Consider the following 11,255-nt stretch of genomic DNA (forward strand, 5'->3'; position numbering starts at 1 on the left):
GACAACTCTAATCTTCACCATTCAGAGATTTATAACGTTTCCTAATTACCTAAGAAAGATATGATTCAATCCAAAAGTGCGCAGTCACATTTCTGAGGGCAGTGTCTCATGACCTATACAGAAAGTCTTTGTCTCTGCCGAGCTGTTGAAGGGGAATAAAAGGCCCTGTTCAAGCCATGTATGCTATGGAAAGTTTTTGTAATTCATCTTGTGAAGTCGTTCAATCAGGGTGACCCAACCCAAGACAAATAAAATCTGGGTTGATGTGCCATTTTGTGACAAACACAATATTACAGTAAAGCTGTTTCCTGTAGCCAAGCCTTTCTTTCAGTAATTTGTAATATAGGTGACCTGCCCACAGAGTTCTCTGTCAGTGACGTTCATTTGACACTAACCAATGGGAGAGCTGTTCTCCAAGCTTTACACCTTTACAGATGTCCCTTCAGTAAAAATAAATATCCAGGCTCCAACCTCTTCTTTTTATTGTTTAAAAATCCCTAAAATGATTAATCCAGACATGTAAAAGTGGAAGCTGCACTGAATACAACAGGAAAGCCCTGCAGCGCATAGTGAACACAGCTGGAAGGATTATTGGTGCTTCTCTCCCCTCCCTGAAGGACATTTACACCTCCCACCTCACCCGCAAGGCGACCAAAATTGTGAGTGATGCAAGTCACCCCGCTCACAATTTGTTTGATCTACTGCCCTCTGGGAAGAGGTACAGAAGCCTGCGCTCCCGCACCACCAGACTCACCAACAGCTTCATACACCAGGCTGTTAGGATCCTGAACTCTCCCCCCCCTCCCTCCCCCCTCAGCTACATAACATCCTGGACTTTTAGACCCACAATGGCTGCCTTGCACTACTCCACTTGCACTACTCCACTTATACACTTGCACACTTGCAACTTGTTGTTGTTGTCCTGTTGACAAAACTACCTCAGCCATTTATTGGCCTGACTTTTGCACTTTTATATTGACTGTCTACTGTATGCACAATTGCACAATTTCTACCAAATTTTGCTGCTCTTATTTCTTCATTGTATGTGCCTTCTTATATTTTTACTTTTTATATTGTGTACTTGAATGTTATGTTTGTCTGTGGACCTAATTGGTAAAATATGTCTTGTCTCCACCGTGGGATAGTAGGAAACGCAATTTCGATCTCTTTGTATGTCTTGACATGTGAAGAAATTGACAATAAAGCAGACTTTGACTTTGACTTTGAAAAAAAATATGGCACAAATTCTAAATAATGTCTAGTCATGTCAACTCTGGTGTGTGACACTGGTGCCATACATGCTGTAAAAGTCTCATGAGTCTTCAAGAGTCTCTGCCTATTGACCAATGACTTGGATGAGAACAATACTCTCAACTTCGCACAAACTCCAGTTGTCCCTGTGAGGTGTTAATACATGGTTTAGAGAGAAATCCCCCTTGAATACTAGTCAAAAAAATAAAATCAACCATCAATTAGTCAAGACTAGCCATTATGTAAGTACTGAGTCTGGACAAGCAATTATCTATTGCAACACCATAAGAATGAACTGAGCCCTGTACATGATAAATAAAGTAAAAAAGAGGGGTATTTATCCTTTATTTTACCAGGTGATGTCCCATTGAGATATTCAAATCTCTTTTACAAGGGAGCCCTGTCCTCTGTGTTGTTTGTGAAAAACACGGCATGACTAGCAATATTCTGATGTAATATTACAGGTCGCTGGGCCAGGTGTGTTCCTGCTAATCATTATTTACAGCTGAGCCAGACCAGACTCCATGAGTTCACTGACTCCTTCGCCAGCCCCTCCCTGCTGCGTTCAGAAGTGTTGCGTGCGGCCGGCCCGCGACAATACTGCAAACTAGCACGGCCTGATTTTAAATCCCTCTACAAGGCCGGGAGAGAGAACACCACAGGGAGATCTGCAAATAGACTGAGAACCGCCACACAGACAGCCAGATATACATGTGATGGATGTGTGTGTGTGACACTGTGTGTGTGTGACACTGTGTGTGTGTGTGTGTGTGTGTGTGTGTGCGTTGTGCACTTGATATGTGTGAACCACACATCTTGTGAACTATACACACTCTTAAAATGAATGTGTTGGAAACAACACAAACGGAGTTGTCCCTATCTGGACATTGAGATGTGTTGAAAACATCACATACGTTTTAAGAGTGTATCAGTATGTGTGTAGTTCTCTCTCTCTCTCTCTGTATGTGTGTCTGTGTGTAATCTGTGTGTATATTTATGTGTGTATGCATATGTTTTCTGTAAGATCTTGCCCTGTGTGTGGGTGTGTACTTGCAGTGTGTGTTCCAGACGGACTATAGCAAAGAGGTCAGTGGGTCCAAAGCTTACTGAGCATCAGAGGAACATCACACAGTGGGGGTGGTGAGACAGGAGGGTGGGTGGGGTGGGGGTTAGACCAGAGAGAGTTAGTGTGTGTGTGTGTGTGTGTGTGTGGGGGGGTAAAGACCTGGTGTCGAAGACAGACAGGGGGATTAGGAACAACCAATGTTAAGTGACTGCCTGCCCTATAATCACATAGAGAATGTGAAGAGAATTATGGGACATAAATACACTCAGACATACATACTTATATAACACCCAAAACAGTAAAGCAAGGCTTTGTCAGTCAGGCATACAAACATAGGCCTACAACATAGCCTACTTCCATGGGTCATAATTAAGATAAGTCTCGCTGAAAGCGTCTAGACTGAATTGTGATAATGCACATAAACGGTAGCAGTAGCCTATAGGACATGCTAGATAGTTTATAATGCACATATACTACCATGGTAGTATAAGACATACTAATTAGTCTATAATGTGTTTATTTACCCCTTGTGTGGCGGTTAATGACGATAAATAATGTAGGTGTTAAAAATCAATATTTCAAAGTGTTTCAAACACTATTCTCATCGTTTTTTCTTTAATTGCTCTCAGATTGTACCCAACCCAGACAGGACGCAGACCTCCACACTAACTGGAAGGCTAGACCGCCCCTGAATGAGCTTGTGGGAAACGCGTTTACCAACATGAGAGTAGATATATTCATTCAGACTGCAGACGCCAGTAATGCAATAAAGATCAGACTGGGATCTTCTCCAGTGAGTGTGGCTATTTAAGGTAAAGGACTCGCAAACAATTCAGGAGAGTAGAAGAAGATCCAAAATGGCTGCTGAGTCTGACACAGGAGCAGATCTGGCCTAGTCGTGGCCTAGATCTGGCGTGGACTCAGCGTCTACAGCGATCACAGCCATATTGAACGAGTGCTGTGGGAATCCTTTATGTCAGTGGTTCTTAACTGGTCTGGCTTTGGGACCCACAATGATGCATGTAACATGTTCATGAAGTCGAGACCCATATATTTGTTTTACGATCAAGCCAGCGAATACGGTGAGCTACATGGTAAGACACGCAAAATTCCTGCAGGCCTATTTGTTTGAAACATGCTGATGTTTGGCAATACATTTGTGAAGCCTTCAAGAACTCCTGATGTCACCTTTCAAAACACTCGGCATGTTTGTTTTTGACAAGGGTCCTTTGTTTCTTTCTATGTGTCATCTGACCGATCAGACCAGATCTGAAAGGTCTGATATTAGATCTGATAAGGTTGCATTGTACAACTAAATATGTGTTTTTAAAAAAAAAAAAAAAAACAAACAAACAAAAAAAAACAGCTCCGCAACCCAAACAGCTACACACTTTTGGGTCCCGACCCAAGTGTTAAGCAACACTGGTTTATGTCACGGTTGTTGGATCATTCAGCTGGATGAGCTCATCATCTTTTGGCTCAGTATCTTAGCATCAGGCCCATATGGTAAGCTTTGGAAAAGTAAAGAAAAACAAATACCTCATGTGTGAAGGAATTGGGGAGAGCTTTATGATGGTATTTGGCTGCTTCATAATGAAAGTTTGATGAAATGAAAACTGAAATGATCTTAAACGAGTCACATTCTTAAAATGACAGTGACACTGTAATCATATTTAATTAGAGACCGTTATTGCTATCAGCATAGGATGTAAACCCAGTAAACAAAATAAAGTCCTGGCGACGTCCCCTAAAGGTCCCCTGGCGAACGTCACCTCCTCGACATTGTGTAGGGTTCCCTTTCGTCCCCGCGGACCTCTGTTGGGAGGTCTAAAAAGCGTCCACGAGACTTTGAGAGGGCGTCCTGTAATGGTCACCGCGACATTATGTGCGCGACTTTTATATTTCCGCGATGGTAAAAAAAACAAAAACATGAAGCGCGATTTGGTAGGGTATTACATCCTGTAAGTCTCAGCGTTGCTAGGAGAGAGCTAGACGGAACATGAACACGTATTAATGACTTGATCTACAACTACACAATCAAGTTCACTCAACTCATATTTTCACGCATGAAATCACGTCCTCCGAATGCATTACACTAATGATGAGTAGACATGGATATTTATACCGGGCTAGCATGTGCTGCTTTCAGATCTACGGTGTCATTTTCTTAATAAACTAATAGCAGTATTATTCAATCATATGCAAGCATTTTTTGATTAGGCCCAGCCTTCTGAAGCAACACTTCAATGGATCGGTTCCAGATGGATGAGTGGAGCTAGGCGGAGCGAAATTCATCTGGCTAGGGTCAGGTTAGGCTAATGCAGCTACTGCTAGAGACTAGATAGATAGATACTTTAGTCATCCCCAGACGTGTAACGTGAAGTCGTGCATGGATGTCATGTCTCCGCCTGCAGGCGGTAGCCAGAGCGCTCTCAACTCCGCTGCCATGTGTGAATAAACAAACGTCCCCCCCATGTCCCCGGTATAACGTTATTGTCGGGTCCTTAGGAGGTATTTGAAATGACCAAATGCAAATGTCATCCAAGGGACCTGACGGTGACGTCCCCAGAAAGTCCTGAACCGGACGTCACGCAATAACCAAACGATAACTTGCTCCAGACGTCAATAAGGTCACCGGAACATCCGCTAGAGAACATGACGTTCGGGACCAATCGGGGACGTCGTGAATGTCGGCATAAGGTCCGGGGGACGTCCCGTGTTTGTCGGGAACATGTTCTCGTGCGAGCTGCTGTTTTCCTAATTTTCCGCAGTGTCAGTGTTTGCAAAAGTAGGCCCATAACCACGATCAGCATTCTTACTGACACGCAAATACTCCTCAACCAGTCCAACCAGCTCAGCTCAGCTTCTGCAGAACTGGGAGCCTGGCACAGTGGTGTTTTTTTTTTTGCATAAACACACGTTGAGCGAGACGTCGTGTGACACAAGCCCGGTGGTTTGGATGTGGTGTCCCTGAGGGGACACGGTGAGCTGGAAACAGCTCTCGTTGTCCCATGGAGCATACAGGCTGAGGTTGGCAAAAGCCCCTTACTGCTTTGTTCTGCCGCTCTCTCCTGCGGGTATTTACAGATCTGTTAGCGTGTTGCTTTTTTTAATTAAAGAGAGAGAGAGAGAGATAAAGAACTGATGCGTACAAAAACAGGAGACTGCAGCTCTGTTGAACAACTAAGAGAGGAGATCCAGCATTTGAAGAGCGCGAACATGAACGCCATCACTGAGCTCAGGGAAACCCTTAAGAGCGTGCAAGAGGAAAACTACAGCCTCCGTGCACAGATGGCTAAAATGAAAGAGGACAATTTAAGCAGGGAGAAAGCCATTACAAAACAGCTACAAGAACTGCAAGATCAACTATTAAATATCTTTCAGCCCACTCCCCTGCACCCCCTGGTGATGGTAATTCCCCACAACCCCCTCCAGCACCCCGCTCTGTCAAACCCCCACAACCCCCTACAGCACCCCGCTCTGTCAAACCCCCCCACAACCCCCTACAGCACCCCGCTCTGTCAAACCCCCCACAAGCCCCTACAGCACCCGGCTCTGTCAAACCCCCCCCCCCCACAAGTCCACTGATGTAAATCATTCCTGTTTGTTATTGTTGCTTACATATCTGTTTCATAATGGTCCAATCAGATGATTTAAAATGTGCTCATTTGTTGTTAGCCGCTGGAACATGCAGGGCCTCTACTCCTCAGCCTTTGGACTGAAAAGCAGGGGCCCTGAATTCTGAGTGTATTACAAATGTTGATATTCTCATCCTGACTGAAACATGGTGTGATAGAGACACACCCACTGGTTGTCCCTCAGGTTTTGGGGAAATATTGATACCCTTCCACAAAGTAAAAAAACAGTGAGACGTGGGGCAGCCTCAGGAGGACTTTTGGTGTGGTTTAGGGAAACTCTTGCCAAACACATTTCTGTTATCACAACAGGAAAAACCCACTGCTGGATAAAAGTTGATAATAAGATTGGCATATCAAAACAAAACGTATATCTATGCGCAGTATATGCCCCCCCAGCGGACTCCCCTTATTTTGATGAAGAGCTCATTCACACAATACAAACAGAAGGAAGCAATTTCCAGGCCCAGGGAAATGTGCTATTGTGTGGAGATTTTAACGCAAGAACAGGATATGAGCCTGACCAGGCTGATCCACAAGGCAATAGTCATGTGTTTGGTAGAAATACCCCATACATCACACCAAACCTCACCCAGAGAAACAACTTGGATTATGCTGTAAACAAAAGTGGTAAAGAATTAGTGCACCTCTGTCAAGCCCTAGGCCTGTACATACTTAATGGCAGGATAAAAGGAGACTCTTTAGGGAGGTTTACATGTTGTTCATCTCTTGGAAGTAGTGTAGTTGACTATGCAGTCACTGACATGGACCCCTCCTCCTTCAATGCATTCACTGTCAGGCAGCAAACTCCTCTCTCTGACCATAATCAAATTAATGTGTTTCTTAAAATGAATGGAAAACCCACAAACACAAACACGGAGCCCAATAAGCTGTTTAAACTTAATTCGACCTACAGATGGACTCCTAATAGCTCTGAAAAATTCGCACAAGCAATAAACTCACCTGAATTGGTTGAGGACATTACTAATTTCACTAACAAACAGTTCACTAATAATACAAAGGGCATAAATATGGCTGTGAATGAGCTGAACTTAATTTTCCAAAAGTCAGCGCAAAAGGCTGAGCTACTAAGGAAAACTAAAAAGAAAACAAAAAAAACAAGATCACGCCTGGTTTGACTCTGAATGCCAGAGCATCAGAAAACAGCTGAGACAACTGTCAAACCGGAAACATCATCAGCCTGAAAACACAGCCCTTAGAACTGAATACTGTGAAACACTAAAAACCTTCAAAAGCACAATCAAAAAGAAAAAAATAAATCACACCAACCAAATATTACACCAAATTGAAGAGTCCATCAATAACAACCAGTTCTGGGAGATGTGGAACAATTTGAGCACAGCCAAATCACAAGAGTCGGCCCTGCCGATTCAAAATGCAACAACGTGGACTGACTCAAAAATCTGTACAGTGAAATACCATCAAACCCAAAAATGAATCACATCAAGCAAAAACTCCAAAATTTGGAATTTGTGATCAAAAACAACCAAAACCCTCTTGACTATCCCATCTCAGCAGAAGAATTGGCACAAAAGCTGAAATCATCAAAAACCAAAAAGGCATGTGGTCCTGACAGCATCAGAGCTGAGATGCTAAAATACAGCACTCCCACATTACAAAAAGCTTTGCTCAAACTGTTTAACCTCATCCTTAGCTCTGGCTATTTTCCTGACACCTGGAACCAAGGAATTATTTCCCCAATCTACAAAAGTGGAGACAAATTGGATCCTAATAATTATCGAGGTATATGTGTGAACAGTAATCTGGGGAAGATATTTAGTTGCATTTTAAATGATAGGATACAAACCTTCCTTAATGAACACAATACCCTCAGTAAAAAAACAAATTGGATTTCTCAAAAACCACCGTACAACAGATCATATTTACACCCTACACACCCTGATCAATAAACATGTAAAATACCAAAGAAATGGAAAGATATTTGATTGTTTTGTAGACTTTAAAAAAACATTTGACTCAATTTGGCATGATGGATTATATTACAAACTTTTGCAAAAGTGTGTAGGGGGTAAAACATACGATATAATTAAATCAATGTACTCAAATTCTAAATGCAGTATTAAAATTGGAGAAAAACAAACAGAGTTTTTTACACAAAATAGAGGTGTGAGACAGGGCTGTGGTCTGAGTCCAACATTGTTCAATATTTACATAAACGAATTAGCGGTGCAGTTGGAACAGTCTACAGCCCCTGGACTCAGACTCCAAGAAACTGAGGTCAAATTCCTGCTCTTTGCTGATGACCTGGTGCTCCTGTCACCCTCAGAACAGGGCTTACAGCAGCTCCTCGATCTGCTAGAGCAGTACTGTCAGTCCTGGGCCCTGGCAGTAAACCCAATAAAGACCAAAATTATGATTTTTAAAAAAAAAACAAGGTGTCAGGAAAATAGATACACGTTCACTCTAGGCAGCACCGCCCTAGAACACACAATGCAATATACCTACCTTGGTCTAATCATTACTGCATCAGGGAGTTTCAGCATGGCAGTGAATGCACTAAAAGCAAAAGCCTGCAGGGCACTCTACGCCATAAAAAGAAAATTTCACAAAATAAACATCCCAACTACAATCTGGTGCAAAATATTTGACAGTATAATCCAGCCTATTGCGCTATATGGAAGTGAGATTTGGGGTCCACTCAGTATGCACAACTACACGAAGTGGGACAAGCATCCAACCGAAGCCCTACATGCAGAATTCTGCCGTTCAATACTTAAAGTTCAATCTAAAACACCCAATAATGCATGTAGGGCAGAATTAGGCTGTTTCCCATTGGCTTTACCAATACAGAAAAGAATCTTGAAATTCTGGATGCACCTGAACAGCAGTCCCGAGAACTCCCTCCATTTTGAGGCAACCAGGAGATGAACCCTGAAAAGAGTCCTCTGAGCCAGCTGGTACTGAAGCTAACTAACTCAATAACAACAACTAATACACATCAAGCTCAGTCCAGGTCTGTTTCCCAAACATCAATTAGAGTCAATGAAATAATGAATCAAGCAAAAGAAGAATATTTAGAACATTGGACAAACCAAATTACCACCCAAAGTAGAATGAATTGCTATCTGACCCTAAAAAGAGAATATGAATTGGCAGAGTATCTCATCTCTGTCAGAGATACAAAGCAGAGGCAAACCCTGACCAAGTACAGGCTCAGTGACCACAATCTAGCAGTAGAAACAGGCAGACACAGGAAAACCTGGCTTCCAAGAGAACAAAGAATATGTGGTCACTGGCAGGCAGAGATGGTTGAGACAGAGGAACACTTCTTTCTACACTGTGAAAAATATGAAAACATTAGACGGGCTTTCTTCCCCAAATTCCAAAGAGATATCCCACATTTTCAAGACTGGGACAATAATGAAAAAATGACCATACTCCTTGGCGAAGGGCCCTCTGCTGCCCTAGCAGCACAATTTATTTTGAAATGTGTGGATCTGAGGGACTCAACCTGAAACATGTACATACACATCACACACACACATGCACACACACACACCATCCTATTATTACTCTTGCTATTTACATTTGTTAAAAAATAAATAAAAAGAAAATAAAAAAAACCTGTCTCTGTGTTAACGGACACATACATGTTCCTGTGCACAGATGTGTGTGTATGTATGTATATGTACTGTATGTGTGTACATGTATATATGTGTACACAGACCTACACACACACACACACACACACACACACTCAAATGCTATTATTTACTCTATGTTCACATGTTTACCCGCATTGCTGTATGTCTATTTTCTTTCTTTTGTTATTCTACTGTGTTATCTGTAACACTGGCTTTGGCAACACTGTATCCAAACAGTCATGCTAATAAAGCTCCTTTGAATTTGATAAACTTTGTTGTTCAGAATACTGTCGATCTGATATTACGTAAGGCAATTGTGTGTACTGCCAGGAAGAGAGATAAATATGTCCATCATTTGATAGTCAAAAACAAAAAAATCCCTGTCTCACAACTGAATAACACAAGAAAACAATTAAATAGCGAGAAGACTTGTGCAAAATTTAATTCTGAGATATCGAAAAGAAGCTTACAGCTGAGGATACATTTACAATAATTTCCTTCAAACATTACACATGCACATTTTTTCTCCCCAAAAGTCACAGTCTCAGAAAACAGAAGAACAAATGACTAGGAAGTAGACACTTTCACATCATTTGAGACTTTAAAGAAATATGAGATGATGGTTTGGGTGAATAGTGAAACGACATTCTAAAGAATTGGATTCCCAGCAGAGCCAGACCCCAACCCACAGGCACAGGAAGAGGCCTGACCCAGTTCAGCCTGTTTCTTCTTCTTTCTGTTGCGGAAGAATGAGATCTCGCACACACAAATATAAAAACGATTCATTTGAGAAAAGTTTCCAAATCTAAATGCTGGCTGGAGTAGGGTTGTGGGTTGAAGTATGTTCAATGCTTCCATGGCTAAAAGCCCAAAGGGATTCTAAAACATTCTGTGTGAAACATTCTGTTCTGAAAAATTCTGCTTTTATGCTTTTGAATCTTATAAAAAATAGATAGCAGTAAGTTCACAAATGCACACACACACACTTTGGGTGGTGGGGAAACCTGGTAGATTTTTAGAGTTCTAACAAACAGTATACAGTAACCTAAAGGTGCAGAAAGATAAAGACAAAAAGGGCTAAGGATCACTTCAGGTCCGAGATTAAGACAGTAAGCCCACCAACACATGAGCACAATTAAATCCTTCATTTCTTATGTACCAACACTGTACATTCACGTGATCATTCACACAATCATCTCTCAAAATAAAACTAAGTAAGTACATCTCATATATACACAAGGAGTGTTTGCAACCCAACCTCATCCCAGCTTTCAGACTCCTGATTTTTAGGCTGAAAATATGTAATTGTGGCATACAGTGCTTCCTTCACAGGCTGAACATGAAATTACAGGCTGCCTGATTCTGGCCTTTAACCCTTCTCATGAATCTCTACAATCATCCCGTACAGAGAAAGAGAGAGAGAGAGAGAGAGAGAGAGAGAGAGAGAGAGAGAGAGAGAGAGAGAGAGAGAGAGAGAGAGCGAGAGAGAGAAATTACAGCCAGCACAGTGCTTAAATGTGTAGAGGACTCTTTACTCTTTATACGTACATCATGTAGTCATGTCCACATGTATTGGAAACTCACATATACAATTCTCTAAAATGGTTAAAATCTTTTACTTAAAAGCTCATTTCATTTGTTAAATAGATATGACTGCTGTTGGTTAAAACTGTTTAT

The 11,255-nt window shown here is 41.8% G+C and overlaps 1 protein-coding gene across 1 annotated transcript in view; it reads right to left on the reverse strand.

Annotated features, from left to right (window-relative positions):
* Positions 1-9,995: 9,995 nt before the first annotated feature.
* The window catches only part of LOC125285275 (cingulin-like), a 6,394-nt gene continuing 5,134 nt past the window's right edge, over positions 9,996-11,255 (reverse strand). Inside the window, exon 4 of the mRNA XM_048229644.1 lies at positions 9,996-11,255. This exon is cut by the window's right edge and continues 1,278 nt beyond it. The gene's annotated coding sequence lies outside the window, so the exon portion shown is untranslated.

The sequence above is a fragment of the Alosa alosa genome, chromosome 20, assembly GCF_017589495.1.
Source record: "Alosa alosa isolate M-15738 ecotype Scorff River chromosome 20, AALO_Geno_1.1, whole genome shotgun sequence".
In the NCBI taxonomy this organism is placed as follows: Eukaryota; Metazoa; Chordata; class Actinopteri; order Clupeiformes; family Clupeidae; genus Alosa; species Alosa alosa.